At 32.3% G+C, this 23,933-nt stretch overlaps 1 pseudogene across 1 annotated transcript in view; it reads right to left on the bottom strand.

The window, feature by feature from the left end:
* LOC143250543 (suppressor of lurcher protein 1-like) overlaps positions 1–23,933 on the bottom strand; it is a 108,513-nt pseudogene that overhangs the window by 24,882 nt on the left and 59,698 nt on the right. The window contains exons 3-7 of the transcript XR_013028238.1: positions 22,975–23,059; positions 17,236–17,416; positions 15,633–15,847; positions 12,161–12,377; positions 6,219–6,448 (exon numbers count right to left, since the gene is read on the bottom strand). The product of XR_013028238.1 is annotated as a suppressor of lurcher protein 1-like (transcript). The remainder of the gene's footprint in view (positions 1–6,218; positions 6,449–12,160; positions 12,378–15,632; positions 15,848–17,235; positions 17,417–22,974; positions 23,060–23,933) is intronic.

The following is a 23,933-nucleotide window of genomic DNA, read 5'->3' as shown; positions in this document are numbered from 1 at the left end:
AAGTAGTAATGTAAGATTTTTTCCTGGTACAGTCTTGTAGTCATTCTAAAAAAAATTAGATTTTTTTTTTAATTTTTCAAAAACATCTTTTATCAGACTTTCAGAAACCTTTCCTGTCACTGAAGTAAGATTAAAGACCCTATAATTGCAGGAACAGTTTTAATTACCTCCCTTGAAAAGAGAGGTAACATTAACCAACTTTCAATTTTATAGCAACTTCTCACTATCAACGGACTTAGAAAACATAATAACAAAAAGTGGCTCGTATATCCAACCCTCAACCTCTTTCAAAACCTTTAAGTAAATAATATCTTACCCAGGAGCTTTATCATTTCTTAAACTTTCAGACTTTTCTTAACAAGTTAAGAATTAATATAATCATCTTGTTCAATTTTAGTTTCATCTATTAACTATTTTGAACGATGAATACTGGTTAAATCTTTAATAGTACAAATTGACGAAAAAGTATAATTTAATAACCCATCAATCCTATAATCATCAGATACTAACTTCCCTATATCATTCCGCTAAGCCCATACTCGCATCCTAACAGAAAAATCTTAATATTTAATCTTTATAATTTCAGCCATTTTTTTCGTATTCTTTTTTGATTTCCCGTTTGATCAACTCTTTCGTTCTTGTGTGATTATCTAAATCATCCATCACTGTAATCAATTTAAACTTCTCATATTTTTGAGGTTTTTCTTCAGTTTTATCTTTTGTGCTCTTTGTAAACTAAATTAGTTTTTAGCTTTCAGTGAACCTTTCTTGTCTGTAAAGAATCCCATCAAGCATTTTATTTTTAAAAGTTAAAAATAAATCTAAACTAACATAGTTCCTGGTAGGATCCCTAACGAATCGTTGAATAAATAAGTCTGATCAGTTTCTAAAAACTTGTTTTCCTGATGATTTAACTTTCCTAAATCTATGTGCCTAAATTAGACATTCTCGTATGCATTATCTCAATGACAGCTCAATTCTTTACACGACAGTAGACTTTATTATTAATTTCATTAGTTTCATCTGGTAGTTTGTAACATATTCTAGCTAAAAGCCTTCTTCCTTGATAACCATTAACAGAAACCCAAATAGATTCAATTTGAACAACCTGTAATTTACCTTTTGCATACAAAACAATTCCTTTCCTGTTTCTAATAATGTATCCGTAGCAAATAACCTATGACTCTGTATTTCAAAGAAATTCCTCTCGTCAAAACTAAGTTAGCCAGGTTTCAGTTATTTCCATCATACTAAAATCCTCTGTTTCGACTTATAGTTTTACAATAATAACAACTCAGCCAACCATTAAAACTACGTTTGTATCTCGTTTACACACTACACCCCTCTCTACGACCTATTTTTCTTCGTTATTCTGGTCCTCTCCATTGTCTAATCATAGTTTAAAGTATCCCTTACAGTTAAGTTAATAACTCATGCAAACACGTCATTTAAATGTAAATCATCCTTTTCAAAATGTTCTGTTTTTCCACGAAGTTGATCCCATATATCCAACCATTCAACCTGCTCTTCCTCACATATGAACCTAAGCCCAGCTTTCAGCCCTAGTGACCTACTTATAGCTTCAGTTAAATCTTAGCAATATCCCTAACAGAATTATGTTATTCTGACCATTTTGTAACTTCTATAGGGCGTATATTTATTCCAGAATATAACAAACTGAATACTCTGTATTTAGTAGACTCTCCTCTAACGTGAGTTATATAATTTTATCAATTAGATACGGATCCTATCAATGGTTTGAGACTACCTACTCTTTGTTCATTAATTTGTTATGTAAAACTTCTAAATCTTCTATAGATTAGTAAAATACTTTTCAAATTGTGATCCCAAGTATTTTAAACAGAGTTAACCCCTTGATCTTCATTTGGGTATCTCATACCTTTTATATCACTCTTCCAAATACCTCATCTTCAAAGACAAGTATGCTACGGATCATTATATTGTTTAAATTCAAAGCAAAGTTACACAAACGTTATTTACTGAATAATGGCTGCATTGTTATTACACTTCTCTTTTTTTTTCACAATAACATAAATGATCAAAAACTTTTCACTATTATATATATATATGTTTAACAGCTTGTTTCATTGTTCTGTTTACTTCTCACGGTCACGTCTCCCAACCAATCCTCTCGTATAGAGTTTCTAATAGCCTCAGTCTTTGTTTAGCCTTTCCGTAACGCATTATCACAATAGTAGTTTCTTGTAGACATTCGAAGAAATGAAACTCCTGAACACGTTCACAAGTGAAACACAAAGCTTTTCGGTTGTGGATTCTCTATCTAGACCATGTTCCTATAATATCCTTCGAACATTCGTAATGCTTATTTTAGTTTCGTGAATATCGTAAATTTTGCCATTTATTTTGTAAATAGAATTTTTTATTAAAAATATTTGAATTACAGAAGTTTAAACTGCAAGCTGCGATAAACGGCTTACATTTCTTCGAGCCGCACTAGACCAAACTTTAAATCTTGTTCTGCAATAAACGTTTTCTTTTACGTTAAGAAAATAAAAACAATATGATATTTTTCCTGTTTAATTACAACTTGTCGTTTCTTATTTTTAGCTACATTGACTTACCATTCACTGCGATTAATTCAATTTAAACGAGGTGAAAAATAAATGGATGTTTATGAAAAGAAGTATCAATAAATCCAATCGATCAATACCTAATGATACTTGGTTGATGATATACAATTGTCTCGTGACAACATTTATAACGTGACTGCTTGCTTATAATGCAGAGATACGGCAAAAGAGACGTCGCTACTGCCTGTATGGTGATTTCCGTCCATGTAGGTTTTTATAGTAACATTATGGCCGGTATTACATATATATAAACTATAAATACATTACCATAAGGAAAAATATAAACATCAAACAAGAAAACTAGAGTTCATGTCATTAGGTTATAAAAGATAATATATTTCGGTTACATTGTTGAAACATTTGTTTTTATTTTGTTGTTGAATGGTGGATTACAGGATTGCTGCAAGTGACGAGTGGTATGTTAACTTGATGTGTTTTGGGCTTAAAACACATCCAGTTCTTGGCTTTAATTATTATTATTATTGATATTTGTCTGTTTAACAATTTCTCACTTGTAATACGAAGGTAATTGGTAAAACAGTATTTCCCTTACGCTTTTTGTGTGCTATTTTAACAGTTCTATTCTTCCAATAAAATACCACTTGGCACTTTTCATTTTACTTTTATCTTTATATTACAAACATTATTATAATAAATTACACACACATACATACATATATGTGTGTGTGCGTGTATGTGTGCATAGCCGTGTACATGTTAGTGAAGCGAGGTGTTTATGTGCTTATATAAGAAAAAAACAACAACTGAACATTAGCGTGTTAAATAAAGATTGAAGACTCTCTAAGGCAACACGTGCAACGAAACACTTTGCAAACATGGTTGTGACGTGATTTTCAATGGCATGAAATTCATCAGTATAGAGTTCTCTCGTGGTAAATATGGTAGTCTCGGGTTCCGAACTCTCTTTAAAGTTCTGTGTGATGAATTTAGAAGCAAGTGTATGATTTCAAAACTAGTTTCAAATCTTATATGGCTTAAATATTGATTAATTTTCGTCGATTACACCAACATCTCATATTAACTTACTTACTTGTCTTTAGTTTCTACAGTGTATAAGTGGGTTAGGACAATCATGCTACCAATGCTACGTCCATTGACAATTCATGGTTGAAGATCCGTGATTTTTATAGTTTGTAGCGTCTTATCTCCAATTGACCGGCGGTGGTAATTATTATTCTCTATAAGTTGTAATAAGCCTCATAGTTTTGGAGAGCGAGTTCTTGAATAGAATACACTAGAGTCTAACATAAGGATAAGAATTTGTTCCTAAACTTAAGACATTTATTTCAAATTAGGTAGATACTTTTAAATGTTTATTATTCCTAAAAATGTGTATTTTACTGTATGTTTCTTATATTTACAATATTTTAAAAGATTAAAATGTAGTAAAAATTGCAGCGAAACTTTAATTAGTGACACAATTTTGCCTTGAAAGGTAGTTATAGTATTCAGTTGATGAACAGAAAAAAAATAATTATAATAGTTTCAAAGATAAGGATATTTTTCTTCATAAAACATGTGTTCACTTATTCCTGTAAAATCACATAAATAACAACACCAAGAAATTTTAATGAAAAATGTTATCATGTTATTATATGTCTTTAGTGAGAAATGAACTTCCAACACTTAAGTAAATTGACAAGCACTTATAAGCTGACTAAAAATGACCAAAAACAGTAATTATCGAAACCATATATTTATATGTACACTTTAATGGAAGAAACTCTATCAGATTATCTTGTCATGTTGAAGTATCGTTGAAAACGTGTTGAAACATAAAGCACTTTTCTTATTGCATTATGAAAATGTATGTAATAGTTCACAATTTAAAAAAAAAATCACTGTATATTATTTTTTAAAAGTTTCATTGCCATGCATAAAAAATATTTACAATTAACAGATTACACAAATCGTAGGCATTGATAAACAGGAACGAAAACCACTTTCAATATATATTTTTCAAGTTCCTCTTTGAGACAAAAGAAATTTCGCCTAAACACGAACAGAGGGCGCCACAATTAACAAAATGCTTATTTAATTCGCAATAATCTATATTAATATATTTTTTAATATTGTTGTTTCTTTCATAGAAAAGATAGTTTATTAATTATGTTTATAATTTTCACTATAATTTCCAAATAGTTTATAATTGCTGTGTTCCTCACTAAAGAGAATAAGGTGAGAATTAATAATATTATGATTAATTTTCTGTAACATTTCTAAAATACAATACTTGAATTTTTTTTGGAATTAACAACCATACACTTCAATGATCCATAAAATTGAATTATTTTCTAGAAAACACAATGCCGGAAATTGAATCCGAGGATGCTTGGTTTGCGTCCCGTAAAGACCATCCCTTGTTTTGAAGCAACCATACACTTCAATGATATTGAATTATTTTCTAGAAAACACTGAGTAGAAATTTTTATAAGTGAAGTTAGTATGCTCGGAAATTGAATCCGAGGATGCTTGGTTTGCGTCCCGTAAAGACCATCCCTTGTTTTGAATTTATAGACAAGACGAAAGGTATTTGGTCAACAGTCCCAACCATCAGTTTTTAAGTTATTGTTTTCTAGCCACCCTGATCTAAATGATCTAGAATGTTCTTCCGACTAAAACTGTTGTAATCAATGTAATGACAACAGCCATCAAATAATTCATGTATTCTAAACTGTAACTGATTTACTGGTATTTATTTTCAGTTTTTATATATGAAGCGTGTGTTCCTATTGTTTGTTATTTTAATGCTTTACTGTATGCTGTACTTTAATTACTGTCTAGTTAATTGTACTGTTGTGTTATTTTGTTCTCCCAGTGGTACAGCGGTCTGTCTGTCGAGTTGCAACGCTAGAGTTCGGGCTTTGACACCCATGGCGGGCAGAGCACACATTGTGTAGTTTTATGCTTAATTGCAAACAACAACTTTTCTTCCTATTGCACTTTAGCAAGTATCAAAGTTATAAATCTATTGAATGATAGTATTTCTATGGATAATACATTTTATTAGTGAGTATTACAGAGAAAAGCTTGCCAGATCATAGTGTCGTATGTATTAAAACTCTGAGTCCACTGTCTAGTGATGTCTGCAGATTGTTTGTTTGTTTCTTTATTTTTAAATTTCGGGCAAAGCTACAGTGTTAGCCGACCCTAATTTAGCAGTGTAAGAATAGAGGGGAGACACGTAGTCATCACCCCTTACCGCCAGCTCTTGGCTTTTTCTGCTAACAACGAGTAGAGGGATTGACCGTCATATTAGAACGCCTCTACGTCTGAAAGGGCGAGTATATTTAGTGCGACAGGGATTCGAACCCTTGACTTTCCGATTACGAGTCGAGTGCCTTAACCACCTGGCTATGCTGAGCTATGTTTGCAGATAGTATCGACGTTCGTTGGCGTTAAAGCTATGGCTTTACCAAGTCATGTAGTATCTAACTGTTACACCTTCAGTTTGTAATAAAGTTATAAGTCTAGTTATTTATTATGTCTTTACGTAGTAAGTTTAATTTAGTGGGTATTAAAGATATAAATTTACCGACTGATGCTATTTCTTTTTATTGGTGAGTATTAAAACTATACGCTTACCAATAGATGGAGCATCGAGATTTCCTCCAAACACAGACTCGTCTTGGAACATGAAAGTTGCTTTGAATCCCTGCGATGGAAAGTGGCTGCGACTGTGGAAAAGGATGATCATATTAGGACCTGTTGAAACAAACTCCACAAAGGTGTTGGTGTTACAGAGCTGTCCGATCATGGGACTTTTTATATTGTCACCGTCGTGAATCTCTATCTTATCTGGATTGATCAGGCAACTGTAATCAGAAGTTGTTTTACATGATTAGTTTGCAGTAAGAATATAGAGGGTAAATGAATGGAGTAATATATCAATAGATTGATACGCAGGAAACAATACACATATATAAAGAGTTTGTCATTTCGTTTATATTAAACATAAAATTACACAATAAGGTATCTGTGCTCTGCCCATGACAGGTATCAAAACTAGGTTTATAGCGTTATAAGCCCTCTAACTTATCGTTGAACTATCAAGGGGGAGCGTATATATAAAAAAAAAAAACTGCGTGGAAAACAAATATGTTAAGTATATTTAAAAGGCAGATGTAATACAAGTGGGTAGTAATTTCCAATTGGTTGCAGTATTTGAATGGAACAATGAAAGTTTAACATTATCAACACCCTGTGAAATATCAGACGTTTAGTTCTCCGAAGGACTTGAATAATGATTTTCAATGATAAGCTTTAAAAATATTGAGTCTAGAAATATATGAATGAAAGATTAAAAACCAAATTACTTAGTACAAAATTTAGAAAAGTAGAGACAGTTTAGTAACGCTTGGCATGACCAGGTGGTTACGCACTCTACTCGTAATCAGAGGATCGTGGGTTCGAGTTTCCGTCCCACTAAACATGCTCGCCCTTTCAGCCATGGAGCGTTATGATGTTACGGTCAATCCCATTATTCGTTTGTTAAAAAGTAGTCCACGAGTTGGCGGTGAGCGGTGATGACTAGCTGCCTTCCGTCTAGACTTACACTGATAAATTGGGAACGGCTAGCGCAGATAGCCCTCGTGTAACTTTGTGCGAAATTCAAAGACAAACAATTTAGTAAGCGTTAATTAATAGGATATAATAAATACGACATGGGTCAAGGTGCTGAATTCGTGTCTGATTTAATAATAAATAAGTAGCAAACATATGCTGTAATAGGAAGGAAGTTTAATATATCTAATTTTTGAACCAAACTTCAAAAAAACTTTCACGTAAACTTGGAACAATATTATGTAAACACGCGCACATCACAAGTAAGTTGTTAACATTGTACCTCCGTTCTCTATACACTGACTTACCACTTGTTTTTAGGAACAAACATTTCCTGGACCTTATATTTGTATATTGCAAAAATAATCATGATGGTTAGTTTAACCCTATAATTACAGAAATGTAGTCATATCGTGTAGTCTGTAAGATACTTTGTAATATCATAGATCTCTATAACCTCCAAACTGAAACGACACTGGTTGTTGATCTATCATGATCGTTATCACTTAAGACTATTTTTGATCGATTGTTCAATAATATCTTTCACCGGAGCTCATAAACAGAATATATTCAAATAGAGAATTTGTCAACATTAGCATAATCTTTGGGTGTTAACAGTTACTGACAAAATTAGGTTTAAAAACACGAATGGATAAAACTTGTGAAGGACATCAGACATCAAAATATGTCAACTGACTGATTTCCGTAACAGCTGGTAATATTTTACACTCGTAAAGAGTACTAAAACTGTTTATATAGTAGCCGAAAATAAATCTAGGGTATCTTATCACAAAACTTCATATTAAAATAAGAAATCGTAGCGTTAGTAGATCTTAAAGGGTAAAATGAACGGTTTCACTGGACATAAAGGTTTTTCTAATTTTCATAACCTCAAAAAATTTGAAGAAAAAACCACAAAAACATCATATTTCTCTCTCTTTTTTGTTGTTTGGGATGAGAATGTAACTGAGAAGCTCAAGAAAATACCCGAGTATCGAGAAGCACCTGTAACATTTCGGAAAATATTTGTCATATATATATCACATATCACTGACGTAATTATGTTGTTTAGTGGTATTAAAGCTTCAAATAGAAGTTTGGTTTTGGTACTGTGTCTATTATCGGAGGCAAACAAATTTATTTCATATTATATTCCATTATTACAGTGACGTCAATGATCTTGGTTCCCACAAAAGTTACATCTCAATTTAATTAAGCATCATACGAATATTTTAAATATCACATTTCCTGTTGACATCTGTAGACAAATTTAAAACTACATTTTCTCTGAATGAACTATAATCAAACAACACTCTGTCGGCATCTTGTAAAGTCTGTGTCGCGACATTATAATAGCCACAGATGGCGGTCTGACCCGATATTAACTAGAGGGCGGGGCAGTCTTTACTTTTACTCATTGCTAATGAGTTCTTTATTATTTATAATTATCAGTGCAATTTCTAAAGAACAAAAAAAATAGCTAAAGGTATTTGGATTTTAAGTACAACTTGTTTTAAAGACACTGAGTAGAACAAAACAAAACAAAAACCTAAAATATTTTTATATTACCCTTTAAATGATTCCTTAGACTTAGAATAACCAAAAAAAAACCAAGGCTCTGTCAAGGTTTATTAAACCTAATTGCTACGATAATAATGAATGCTTTATTTACTGAGATAAAAACTCTGCAACATAAACTCGACCACCGACACACATATTAGATGACTGGTTACACAAAAGTAATACCATCTGATGTTTAAACAAAAATATTTGCAAGTAAAGAAACTACCAAGCATCAGAGGAATAGTTATAGTTTCATAACTCCTAATATAATATTTTACAGTATTGTTTCTGTGGACTTTTATAGGCATAAAAAGGATGTTGGCATTATCTTATAATTTCTTCAAAATAATAAAATACGTAAAACGTGATAGATTAGTAGATTTTGGTCATTTTTATATAGTTTTTTGTTCTGCATTGGTGCGAATACTGTCTGCAGAAATCTTGTGTTTTATTGTTATTTCTGATGGTGGGAAATCAATAGAACATGGCATTTATGTTTGCCATAAACAAATTAATAAATAAATAATTCATTCATATATACTGAACCAGATAAATTAAGGAGCTTACGTTTTTGTGAAAACTTCTAATTTTCACATTATAAAAGTATATTCCTCCAGTATTGTCGTACATGTGAGTATGTATCCTGTTCCCCCGTATTTTTAGGAACAAATCGTATGTGTTTCGAATTGTCAAAAATCAATTGGTTTTTGGACCACCTAATAAATCACATATAGTGTTTTAGCCCAGCGTATCCCAAACTTTCTCGGTTCATGGCGCTCTTAGTGTCTCAGCAATTTCTCACCGCGCCCTTAGGGAAAAAGAAAAACCTAACAGTTGCGTTTATTAAGCAGTTAGATTCAAACAACTTAATACTTAATAAGTATTTATGTTCTGATAACTTAGTAGCCTTTTAAAAGAATAATACACGTAAACTGAAAGTAAGCGCAATATTTTTATTTAATTTTTGAATAATCACAATTACTAATGGTGTGTATGCGTGTGTTGTTCACTGTACAGCTTCTCAAGCCTTGGAACCAGGTTGGACACCACCACCCTCATTTCCTGTTCAGCATTGATTTTCGCGCAGTACTTGCTTTTCATCACAGCAGCTGGCGAAAACAGTGGATATTAATCTTTTACTGATATTCAAAACTCAGTCCTATCATGCCAAATTTTGTTTTTAAAATCTTGTCACAAGAAAGCTCAGTAAGATTTTCTTCTTCTGCAAAGGTAAATTCAGATGGGGTCTTCGCCTTGAAGGGGTTTTGGATCCACGCATACTTCTCCATATCTCTGGAAAGTAATTTTCAAACCAGTCACTGAGCTGTGTTAGTTGCTCCTCAAAAACAGATTTTAATTCGTGAATCAGATCAAATTCACTGGATGTAACAAACTGCTGCAACAGAGGGAAACAGTTTTTGCCACCATATTTATTCATTTTTCTTCTCCATAGTTGTAACTTTTTTTCCTAAAGGCTGAAACCTTCTCTGTGAGTTTCAAAATGTGCGTGTTGCTTCCTAGCAGAGAGAGATTTAACGCATTCAGTTTTTTGAAGAGATCACACAAATATGCCAATTTTGGAAAAAAAAATCAGTATCCAAGACGTTTTTAGCACATTAGTGTTTTTCTTCTTCGAGATAAGGGTAGAGTTCCTGTCGTAATTCGAACACACGTGACAGTACATTCCCACGGGAAAGCCATCACGAGCTACAGTAGCACAACAAAGATGTGTGCTCAGATCCCATATTCTCACACAGTTTTTTTAAAAAAAAACCTCGCCTTCTGTGGCTGAGCTTTTATAAGGTTCACCATTTCAACACACTTTCCATGACTAGGTTCAGTGGAGGGCTCAGGTGCTTTGACGCAAGGGCTTCCCTGTAGATTATGCAGTGGGTTCACAGTGTTTCAAGAGCTTTGCTTCGTATGAGTGCCTGTAATCCTCCATAACAGCCGGACATAGAGCGACCACCATCGGTAAAGACGCCAATGCACTTAGTCCAGTATAAATTGTTTTCACACATAAAAATGTTAAGGATGTCACACAAGTTTTGAGCCTTTGTACCTGCAAAGATACTTTTACAAAAGAGAAAGTTTTCCACAATTTTGTCACCATCCACGAAACGTGTGTAGCAAATCAAATGAGCATCCGTGTTACTATCCATCAACTCATCTAGCTGTAACCTGAATTTCTTTCCTTTCATTTTTTTTTCTAGTTTGTTGATCATTGAAGTCTTCGGCCACGTGTTGGATTCTACGACTGATAGTATTGTTGAATAAAGTACCTTTGGAAGCAGTCTTCCTGCAGACTCACCAACCATAATGTTCACCATATCCACTGCAGCCAGTAGAATCAGTTCTTCTGTGATGGTGTGAGGCTTTTACACTTCGCGATTCTATATGCCACCTTGTAGCATTGCCTGATATTGATGCTTGTTTCAAAAATGTTCCGTTTTGTTCTTTCTGATAAAATAATCACAGAATTTACTAGCTATGTTAAGATAATTGGTCTCTAAGTGGCGTTTTAGTTTACTTGGAAGCATGCACTGTGGAGCCAAAACTTTAAGACATAATACACACTGTAGACATTCTTCATGATTGACACCTACTTAAATAAAACCAAGATCTAGATGCCACTGGTCTGTGGTTCGCCATCGTTTTCTTCACTCCCACAATTCTTATTAATATTAAAAAATATTTCCATTTTTATGCACAAGGACTCAACAGAACAATTCACTGAACTTCGCTAGGCCTCGCAGACACTTAATGATAGCACTCTTCAGTTATTTCGATTACTGATGGACCCGGAGAGTCGACAGGTACTTATATACAAAATCTATGAAACGAGAAAGTTCGAGAAGTTACTGGCGTATCCTAAAGTATAAGTAAATAAAAACATATCTCAAACATTCGAAAACGTCACCGAAAGGACTATAGCGTGATCTAATGTTAAAACAGTGAACTATCTCGAGTTTGTAGTTCAAGCGACGTTCGACAGATATCGATATTGCTGTGTTTCCCTCGAAATTTTAAAATATCCCGCAGAGCCCTTGGGCGCCGTGGCGTACAGTTTGGGAACCACTGTCTCAGCCTATCCTCAGTTGCATTCTTGAATAAAGATAATGACACTTCAACACCATACTCAGTCAGACAAATTTTATATGGTGTTGTCAGACTTTCGATCACTAGAGAATTGAATAGCTAGGAATGATACTTAATTTATTAAAAACAATAAAACAATAATTTAACAGTTCCTGTTTTCAGCCGAGTTGAAAATAAGATGATACTTCGAAACACTATACTTTTCCTTTATTGTCATAAACCGTGAAATTTGCTCAGATAATTATTAACACATTAAAATTACTGTTTCATTACATTTTCTTAGCTAGGGTAATTTCTCTAACCTCAGATCGTTCTTCTGTAGATGAATTTTCTCAAATATTATTTTGACCCTTTCATTGGCTTTTCCAATAAAATGATAAGTGCAGTCCACATTCTTAGGGTAAATACTGGGATACTGCGGAGAGAAGAAGCGCCCTCTACTTTCGTTGATCACATCGCTAGAAAACTTGTAGTCGCATTTGGTACCATTTATCAGTTCACCAGCGGTTTCAAAAAGAGCTGAAATAAAAACATTGCTTATTATTTATTTCGCATAATTCAAAAAGTTCACCGTTTAGAAGTTGTTTTTAACAGTATTCCAGTTACCTTTGTTTCATAACTTAAAATTCTTTGCTATACATACATCAAGTGTTTCGTTTTAAAGACACAAAACAAGAAAAATATAGTTTTTCAAGGTAAAAGGTAACTTAGTCCAAAATACTTTTTCATTGTCAATTTTTAATTTTTCCTACTCAAACTATACTATTTTATTCGCTATATGCGATACTTTATAGCCAGACTTCATTTCAAAAGCTTATATACAAAGAGACGAAAGCACTGTATAAAAACACAAACAAGTATGTTCAAAATTATAAGAACTAATAAATGGAAGCAGGAGAAAATATGTTGCAATATTTCAACCACAATACAAGTGCTGACGGCTCATCGGATTGGCTGGAATACGACAAACATAGTAGTAGTCCAGGTGCTGTATATATCATGGCATTTCATGAGCAACAACTATCGTTCCAAATGTACTGTGGTACTTCCCACATCCAGACAAGTTGTTTGATCGTCTACTAACCGTCTCATTTTATATATATATAAGCCCAAACGATCTCAAAAATATTTATATCGGGATTTGGTGCAAACTGAGCCATGGTTGTGAATGTTCACTGGCTTTTTTTTTCGTAAAGATATCGTTTCACTTCATATGATACACGTTTGTGATCAGTTTATTGTTGGTAGGTGAAACCTTGCTTGATGGGCCGTGTTCCTGAGAGAATGACATGATGAATGAGAATATATTTTCACTTACCAGCAATCAGAGTACCATCAGTTTTGTACAGATCACCGACACTGATATAGTGCTGATCCTCCACCATGCTTTACTATAAATATTGTACATTTAATATGATTCTGTTTTCTTCCCAGCCTCCAAACTAGCTTTTGTTGGTTGTTGCTGAAACAATTCGAGCTGTTATTCGTCTATAAAATGCACAATTCTAAACCTTACTTATTCCATTGTTTGTGTTCCAATATCCATCTCAACAATTTCACTTGATTGTCTCTTCCCAGCAGCAGTTCTCGAACAGCTACACAGTATTGAGACCACTTGGTGCTGAGCTGTATCTTGCTGTTCTCGACGTAATAATTACAACATTATTCACGGTAAAGCCGCTGGCAAGATTTGAACTCAGCCATCATCCTTTTGGTATAGAAAATATCCCAAGATACTTAAAATTACTTTTGGAGATTTTTGGTTTTCTTACTTCGACCACTTCTGTTATTTGCAAGTTTCACGTACCTAGTTGGTACTGAATCATGGCATATTGACACAGATGTTTCACATGCAGAATCTTTAATTAGTCAAAAATTTGTATTTTAACGCGATGTTTATCTCCTGATAGTCATGACTGATTGAACTACTACTACTGGGAATGGTATAAGTGTCTACATTTATAGTCATTATACTATTGAGATACTTGTAAATATTGCTCATAACTGTACTCTGATGCAATTCAGATTCACAGGATAAGTAATTTAATTGTTATTCACGTTATAGAATCAAAGTATCCTGTTATACCAACAATGTGTGAATAAGATATCTGAAATGTATTCCTTTTGCATCTGTTTTATGCTTGCTAATAAGGTTTTACGTACCCACGTTATTCTTCTCACTGTTCAGAATATTAATATTTTGTCATTATATTTATATCCTGAAGAAAAACATACTATATTGTGTAAAATAAACATACTTGATTGTTATTTTTTTGCAAACATTGAATATTTTCTTTAAAATTTTCCTTTAAACTTATTTTTACATGAAAAAGAAATTATAGTTTAATTATCTTTTTTAATTATTTACATTTATTATAATACATTTTGAATAGTTTATTTTTAACATTATTCTAGTTAAAATATTCGAGACTGTGAGAAGTTTTCGTGAAAGGAGATACAGAGAATGAGACATAAGGCTTACATGACATGACATAAGGCTTACATGACATGAAAAGACATAAGGCTTACATGACATGAAAAGACATCGGCTTAGAACAATTCTTAATGACGAGAAGATGTTAATTCATCAACCTGAAGATGACAGAAGAAGGTCGAAACACTGTTCTCTACTTTATTTAAACAAAAGTTTTAATACCCATACCAGCCGTCTTGAGATACAGCTTACAACAATATTATCGAGTGAACAGTATTCCAGTGTTCTTATTCCAACTACAACGATGATGAAAAATGCCCACTATCACAACTTTGTCCTACTTCGGCAGGAAGTGTTTGTTGTAACTATTTTATTCTTCGTAAAAATGTACACCAGATACATTTAAGTTTTAGAATATGAAGTCACTCTATGTCGCATTTTTTGCCATCAACTGGAGTGACGATAACACATAATACGAGTTAGCAGATTTGCTCATTACTTAGGAACGAACGTCCCACTCGCAGGTTCTCTACCTCGAATCCTCGTGACTGAACATACTCGTCCTGAAAACATGCCGAAAAAAATTGTTTGGCTTACAAAAATACCGGCTGACCCGCACCACATGGGAGTAGAGTTGTGAATGAAAATAAAAAATGGTTTGCACATTTCTGTTTAAGAAACAGCGTGGGCAGAAAAAGCAAAACTGTTTCTGTGAGTAGAATATGTGACCCAAAATGTACGAGTACAAATTATTACAGTATATTGTGTTTATCTTTTAGAAGGCCTGACAAATACAGAAAATCATTTGTTCTTTTTAAAAAAGTGTTTTAATTGTGTAGTACGTTATATAAATCAATCTACGATAGACGAAGTATGTTACACTCCTCAAATAGAAGTTGTTTTTAAGTTTTGGAAATTTAACTATCTATACTTATTTTTATTATGCCTCTCGATTCCATGAAGGAACATAGGGCCGCAATCGCTTGCGGATTCATTAACAGGCTGGTTTTTTAAGTGAGTAGATTGTTAGCCTACCGCACAACCCCCAACCAGGAGGAGAAACCTGAACCGTCCCTAATTTTCCAGTGTAAGACTAGAGGGAAGGCAGCTAGTCATCACCACCCACCGCCAACTCTTGGGCTACTCTTTTACCAACGAATAGTGGGATTGACCGTCACATTATAACGCCCCCACGGCTGAAAGGGCGAGCATGTTTAGTGTGACTGGGATGCGAACCCGCGACCTTCGGATTACTAGTCGCACACCTAACGTGCCCGGTTTATTTTAGTCATTTGGACTTTTATAAAAAAAAAAAAAAAACCGATCACAAAACTACTTACTTTTATTAAGGAAACGGAACGTGCCTCGAAATCCTGTATTGTTATCTGGTCTCCAGTCTGAGTGGAACTCGAAAATGAGAGTATTTCTAGAAGAGTAGTGGGTCTGTTGAATATCCGATAGTTTACCACAGAGAAAGGTATTGTAGCTGGTGTTTTGATTTATTAAAGGCTCTTTCAAGTGTAGATATAACTTAACATAATCTCCAAATTTACACCTGCAATAGAAATGTTACCAGAGTAAACATACTAAGTATTTTAGCTCCCAACCATGTAAACTGACTGTGGCTCAGTTAGTTAAATTAATTGAATAAGAATAATGATAATTTTCTTACTAATTTAGCAATTTCTTGAATACAGTAATTTGTAAGTACTTTGGAATATGGAAATGAAACATGGCTACTTGAACTCATAATTCATTCTTATCTTATCAAATTATTATAATGCCATCTCAGAATAATTCCTGTTGCTGTTGTTATTTGTTATCAGATATTTAAAATAATTTCTTATCGTCTAAGCACTTGCAACCTTTAAAATAAAATATTCAATAAACACGGAAAACTCGGTTTGAACTGCTAGCAAATAAGACTTTTAACTAAAAATATTCTGAAGCATCTAAGCCCATGTATTTCATTACATTAATTTTCTCAACCACGATGTGGTAAAGCACATTACAAATAATATTAAAAATAAACTATTAAAACCTAATTTTAAAGTGTTTACTTAAAGGATACTTATTTAAAGGCGATAATTCCTCCTTTTCTATTTTATATCGTATTCTTCCTTAGATGAAATGAATCTTCAACTGACTATCAATCAAAGCTAATAAACATAACTGGTTAGAAGAAGCCTAACATGATAGTTTTGTTTCTCATTTGTTTATTCATCTATAATTTAATTTGCATGTTATGTATTTTAAATTTTAACAGGAGTGGATTAGGTAATTAAAATTCTTTTTTAACATATATTAAAATCAGGCAAGCTATATTTTTCTTCAGTAGAAAGTTCAACATCATTTTTATTTGTTACTTTGTCTTCTGTAATGAAGAAAGCGTAAGCAAACTTGAGATATGACTTAAATACTTAAAATAAAATGTTAGTTCTATAACTCAAACTCTTAATCACATACTCTTGTATGAGATGTTTATAATGTACCTTCACTCTCAACTTAGAATGGTTTTGTAGTTTTTCTCCGATTCTTTTTATATAGATATAATATCCAAGTGTAAGAACGACAAGATTGTTAAATACAAAATTAGAATTTATGCTGTCCTGTAGCGCACAAGCTATTTTCTTTCCCAGAATGTCATGAGTGGAAAATATCTTTATTCCTGTTAAATAGCATTATGTTTCGTGTATTTAAAATAATTTAGGATAGATCATCTAATAAAATACGAAAACAACAACAACGAAGTACTGATATAGAACTTCAATTATATAATCAAAATTTTAATTTAAAAAAGATTGGAATACTAGACAAGACTCCTACTTCCATAAAACAGTTTTGCATATATACACTGCGAACAATGTAGCAAAATAAAATTTAAATAAAAGTAAGAATTGGTTAAAATTTACAATAGTGACAATAAAAAATAATTAAACTAACCCTAAATTTGATCGACCTAAATCAAATTCTTCAAAAACCACTTTAATAAGGTAATTTTCTGTCGCGACGAAAGTGTAAAGGAGACAATTGACGTTGTCTTCATAAGGAACAGGCCAATTGGGTGAAGTAAAAACACCATAGTCCTTGTTGTAAGTGCTGTCGAACACAATGCATTTGCAGTCTGTGGAAAAACAAGTAAACATGAAAAAGCTAAGACATAATAACCTTACTCGACTAGCTTACGTCACAAGCACGTGCTTTGAAATAACGAATAAGGATATAATTTAAGTTCCATACAAGAGAATGAGGAGTGATTTTGCTTCACAAGTCCTGTGATGCGGCAAATGCGACGTAATATTTTAAACTTCGTATAAAAACCTTAACGGTCAGTAATAAGCACACAAAGGATTGAAAAATTGTATTAACTTCTAGTAGTATCAGCTATTGGTGAAAAACTATTGATCACATTTTTTTTTGTTATGTAAATACATTTCATGAAAATATAATGTAATCTCAAAAATTTAGTGTTCCTTACGTAAAAATAGTTATTGATTTATATGATAAGAAAAACAAGAAGTTTCAGAACATTCATGAGAGTATTGATCACAAATTAATTATATATTATAAAAATGACTTTTGTTTAATAGTGATTATAATATTTATTTCAATGTTAAAATAGCACAGATAAAAAGTCTTTAATGTGAAAAACGAAGTGCAGTAACTAAATTAAAAACATCATCTAGTGCAATCCATACAAAAAGCATAGCCTTAAAATTAGTTATGCATGTCCGTGTTCCCTTCTTCTTTAGTAAACTATAAATAACATTGAATTAAACTATGTCAAATGTCCTCTAATGTCCTTACACCGATTTTAAATTTTATTGAAAACATTAAATTATGAGCTACTTTTCTGGTAAATTAAAAGTCTAAAATAACATTAGTAATAGCATGTCTGTAATGAGACTTGTATTAGATAGTTAAACACATTTGTTAAAAAGTGAATAATCAGTTCATGGAGTCTAACGTAGTAGAAAAATACAAGAATTTTATGCTAACTCAATTGTACATATCGAACATATCTGGACACAACTTGAGAAATAGAATATTAAGAATAGACATTTATTGTTTCGTGTCATTACATAAAGTGAAATAATAAGTAAACTATGTTTATTGAATTTTACATTTAGTGACAAAGAAAAAATTGGTAAAAGGTTACGATGAGTTTTATTAAATATCAATTATTGTTGAAATGTCCGCATTGTTTAGAGATTATTTCTGTCATTTATGTTTAATACCAATGTCCTTCAGATATAAAAGGAAAGAGCACCTCTATGCTATTAGTTTGAGTCAAAAAGAAACAAGTTCTCAACAAAAATTTGTAAACATATACGAAGAAAGGTTAGATTATAATTTTCTACAATGGTAACCATTATACATAACTACTTATGTAGATCCCATAAACTTTAGTAAAACAAATCAACTTACAAAGCTACATATGAAATTATTGTATGTTATTTAAAAATTTAAATAAACGCCCTTTAAGGGAGAATATATATATATATAATATATTAATTATATAAACGAATAAGTGATAAGTGATTTACGTATAAAACATCACCAAATGCTAAACGTATGTCACGAAAATTAAATATAGAAGCAAAATTTTAGTCAGTAGTTTAAATGTATACAAAACTGATATTTATAAAACAGAGCAAGATACACTGTGTAACCAATTTAATATTTATAAAACGAAACATTAGTCATGATAAAAATTTTCAGCAGTACATTACACATGTTATATAAATTTCAAACTATAAGTTGAAATCTATATGCAGTTCTATAGGGCTAAAGTAATGCTGTCCATCTATAGAGACATCATCTACATTTGTAAAATATGAGTATGGTTGAATAGATATGGAAAGACTTTAAACCTAAGTTGAGACAAGTTGAGCCTTTTATGAATATTATGTATAGTAATATCATCAGTAAACAAAATCTTGGTAACAGCTTCCACCTAAAATAATATGTCCTCTGGTATTTAACTATACCCCTCCTCTAAAACAGCTGCGTCTAGTGGCGCCACTTCATGGAACTATGACTTCATCACCATTTGATGTCTATTAACTAAGAGCTATGTAATTTTTTGATGGAATCACTTTGTGATTCCCCCATTGAGGCAGCATCCTTTTGCTGTCAGGGTTTCAGGATAGCTACTGTAACTAATCCACAGGTATCTCTTTGTAATGCACTGAGTTATACGAAAAAAATTGTCTTACAGAAGAATGTAAAAGTAAAATAGAAATATTATTGAAATATAATAAAAAGTTTACCTAAAATAACGTATTAACATTATAAATATGAGAATGATCTACAAAAATATATGTCCTCCATTGTTCCTAAATCACGAGTGACCTACAAAGGATATTTCAAAATAGGTTTCCAGTTCTCTTTGGTCAAACATTTAATTCACCAGAACTGCTGTATTTGAATCATGAAGTATTATAAAATGTTTCACGGAGTATATTAAGTTGAGAAATTTTCTGTTATTTTGTAAGAAACAAAACAAGAAAAACATTACCTTTTATGAGATAGAAAAATACTTTCAAAATGTGTTATAAAGGAAATCATTTTTCATGTAATGAGGTTTTAAATGCTTCCAAGTAGATTCTTCAATCTGAGCTAGTGACAATATATACGATGTTATTTAAATCAAGCACAAAAGTAGCAATGTGAGATTTAACACAACAAAAACATTCAATTCTCTTATAAAGAAATAACATAATGTTTTATAATTTAGACTCTGTGGCAACATCTATATCTTTCTGTGTGCAACTACACCAAGCAATATTGATAGAATCACAAATAAATATTAATCAACACAAAAAGAACATAAAAATTGTTTACTATTAAAAATTAGACCAAACAAACGTTATAAGTATTCGATAACATAATCTCACTCAAAATTACAAACATATTGTAGTTTATATGTCAATTTTTTTCATACCTGTATTGAATGTTCTTTTATATAAGTTTTACTGTTTTGGCAATTGGTAGTCTTCAATAAATCTTCAATTAATAGTAAAAGGCTTTATTTGTTGAAATATTCAGCGAACACAGGTAATTTGTATCAAAGTGAAAATGCCACAAAAGTCTCTGAATTACAATTAAATTTGTATTTCACCAAAACTGTATTCATCAATATTTTTAACAAAAAATTATTAGTAGTTGTAGCTTCACACACATACACACATATATATAGTGCCTTGAAAAGTATTCGCCTTTACAAATAATATCATATTTTGATGAAATACAAATGGCGTAAACATTGCTTCAATTAACTTGTTTTATTCAAAACTCTAGTCATCAAACGTAACACTGTTATGTGTGAAAGAGGTTGAATGTCAGCAAAACCTGTAAAGAAGCTGTAAAAATTGAAATTTGTTGACTGCGTAAGTATTCAGCTTCCAAAGTCAATAGTTGGTGGAAGCACCTTTGACAGTAATTACTGCTATGAGTCTTTTTGGACAAGTCTCTTCCAGCTTTGCATAATAGGATGGTGTAATTTTTTACCATTCTTTCTGGCTAAATTTTTCCAGTTCTGACAACTCTCGTCATACATTTTCTATTGAATTCAAGTCAAGACTTTAACTGAGTACTCCAGGATATCCACTTAACTGAGTACTCCAGGATATCCACTTTCTTTTTCAAACCACTACATTGTGGCTTTGGCTTTACGCTTTGGGTCATTGTTTCGCTGAAATGTGAATTTTCGGTCCAATTTTAGATTCTTGGCTGACTCAAACAGGTTTTTCTCCAGGATTCGTCTGTACTGTGCATCATCAACCTTCCTCTTAATACTGACAAGTTTTCCAGTACCTGCTAATAAGAAGCATCCCATAATATGATGCTGCCACCACTATGCTTGACATTTGGGATGGTGCTGTTTTAGGCTTGAACCAGACGTAACACTTTGAATTTAAACCAAATCAAAAAGCTACATTCTTGTGTCTTGGGGCTACAGAACCTTCTGATACAAGTATGTACTTTTATTCACATGCTTTGTCACAAACTCCAGACGAGATTTAAGATGATTCTTTCTCAGTAATGGCTCCCTTCTTGCTACTCTTTCATATTGCCGAAATATAAACACTGACTTCCACCTCAGACATAGAATTTTGCACATTTTTCAAAGTTACTGTTAGCTTTACAGTAGCATCCCTGACCAGTTTCCTGCTTGTCCGGCTGCTTAGTTTGGAAGGGTGGCTGATCTGAGTAGTCAGTAGAGGTGTTATGAAACACATTTCACTTCTTAATGATGGACTTCACCACACTCAAAGGGATAATCAGCGATTTTTAAAATTTCTTGCAACTTTCTTTTAACCTGTGTTTCTCTACTACTTTGTCTCTAACTCGTTTGGAAAATTCCTTGGAATTCATGGTTGATTTGTTAAACAGATGCGTTTTATCCAAAGTCAAGTTAAACCCTTTTAATTACACACTGACAGAGACCATTATACTAACTTTGTAACATTTTAAACTAATCTTTTAAACCTGAACAGATTTAGAACTTCCGTAGCGAGGAGTAGAATACTTATGCAATAGAGGATGCTCATATTTTCATTGTAAACCTCACTTACCTAATATCAACGTTTTTAGCTTTCTCAGTTTGGAGTAGATTGTGTAGATTCTAAATATAAATTCTCATTTAAAAATTCCATCAAGCTCAGACAGCAACATAATGTGGAATTTTTACAGGGGTAAATATATTTGCAAGGAGCTGTATACACGGTGGAGCAAAAGTGACTATTAAATTGCTCCAGTTAGTTTATAACTTCCAACTACTTACTCTGAAATATGCCTCAGATAAATTATATTTGTAATACTATTCAATTGCTCCAGTTAGGTTATAGATTAACTTCCAACTACTTACTCATTTTCATATATAATCAAATCAGATTAATAAGTTCACCCACACACACAATATATATATATATATATCAATGATAGTTGTCCCCCAAAATAATGATTATTGTAATTAATGTATGTTGTGTTTTATTCTTCGCGGATTTTTAGTTTTTGCATCTGTTGGATATTTTCCATTTGGTTCAAATAAAGTTTTTGTGATAATATAATACTCAATTAGTTCTTGTCTTTGCATCCTTTAAATTTGATTCGCGTAATTTTGTTTTGTATATCTGCGGATTTACAACGCTAAAAACTGGGTTTGTATAGCTTTGTGCTTAATTACAAACAATAACAATTATTTAGTTGGACATTTTGTGAAATAAATGCTCATAGTCGAAACATTTGTTACAAGTGAGGGTGCCCAGTTGGTGGAACATTTAATTCTAATCATTATAAGTAAGTTAATTTGAAGTGTATATTTAATTAGCCGTGTTCCTTTATTGGTATATCATTGGTTCTGAACAATACAAGCAGCCTGCTTTGATCAGAAATTAATATCAAATAATATATACAAACATACTGTAAAGAACGCAGAACTTTCGCAAGCTCATAACAGTCATTACAAGACTTTGTTTTGTATTTCCACTAACTATTTGAACTGTAGTGTATAAGGTTGTCTCTCAGTAACGTTTCGATTACAACGATTCAACGGGTAGCATTTCGCACATCTGGAGATAATCAAAACACAGTTCACAAAACTATTTCGACAGATTACTGTAACTCAGACTCCATACCAGACGAAAAAAAAAAAAAAATACCGCAAAAGGTATTTACCTGCTGAGACAGCTGAGGTGAGGGTAGAACGTGACGTTAGTAAGCTTAGCAATTCCATGAGGATAAGCGCTGGTTTTGACATAGTCTGGAAAAAAGAAGAAACAAAAATTCACTACAATGTTTTTAGACAATTTGTACAGTAGAAAGAATTTAGCTTTTCTCCACTCGTTACAGATAAACAAGAGAAAGTTCAGGGCACGTATTTATGTTTATGACAAAGAAGGCATTTAAAACATTTTACTTAGCATTATACTTAGCAGCATAAATATTGTCAACTAGACATCTTAGTTGTTGTTGCTGCAAAGGTACTTTGACTTCATTAACTGTCATATCTTTATATCTATTTTAAAAAACTTAGTGATTTGTTTGAAATATTACTCGCAAAAAAATAATAATACTAAACTTTAAAAAAAAAACTATTATGTCAAAATTTATTCAATCGAAAGATGGAAAAACTCGAGTACTAAACCTGACCAAAAAGTCAAACACAAATTGCAATAACCTAGTAAAGTGTATATAAAAACAACAAAAAGTAGTCTAACCCTCGCACCTAAAGATAAATAAATCGTTATTTAGTGAATATATATGTATAATTCACTATACATATATATGTAATGTTCTTTAACTATTCAGAAAGTTACTCATTTAATGAGTATGGCAGTAATTTCTGTTTACAAAATATTAACTTAAATATAATCTATATTGAATGATCTGTATCTTACGATGAAATGTGCAAAAGAGTAGAACTAGAATTTTCGACCTATACCTTTCACTAAATGTTCAGTGGCATCACGTCTCGGACCTCATACATTTCACTAAATGTTCAGTGGCATCACGTCTTGGACCGTATACCTTTCACTAAATGTTCAGTGGCGTCACGTTTCGGACCTTATACCTCTCACTGAATGTTCAGTGGCGTCACAACTCGGACCTTCTTTTCAGTACATATTCAGTCACGT

This window comes from Tachypleus tridentatus, chromosome 1 (assembly GCF_004210375.1).
Source record: "Tachypleus tridentatus isolate NWPU-2018 chromosome 1, ASM421037v1, whole genome shotgun sequence".
NCBI lineage: Eukaryota > Metazoa > Arthropoda > Merostomata > Xiphosura > Limulidae > Tachypleus > Tachypleus tridentatus.
This window is presented reverse-complemented; position numbering and strand designations above follow the sequence as displayed.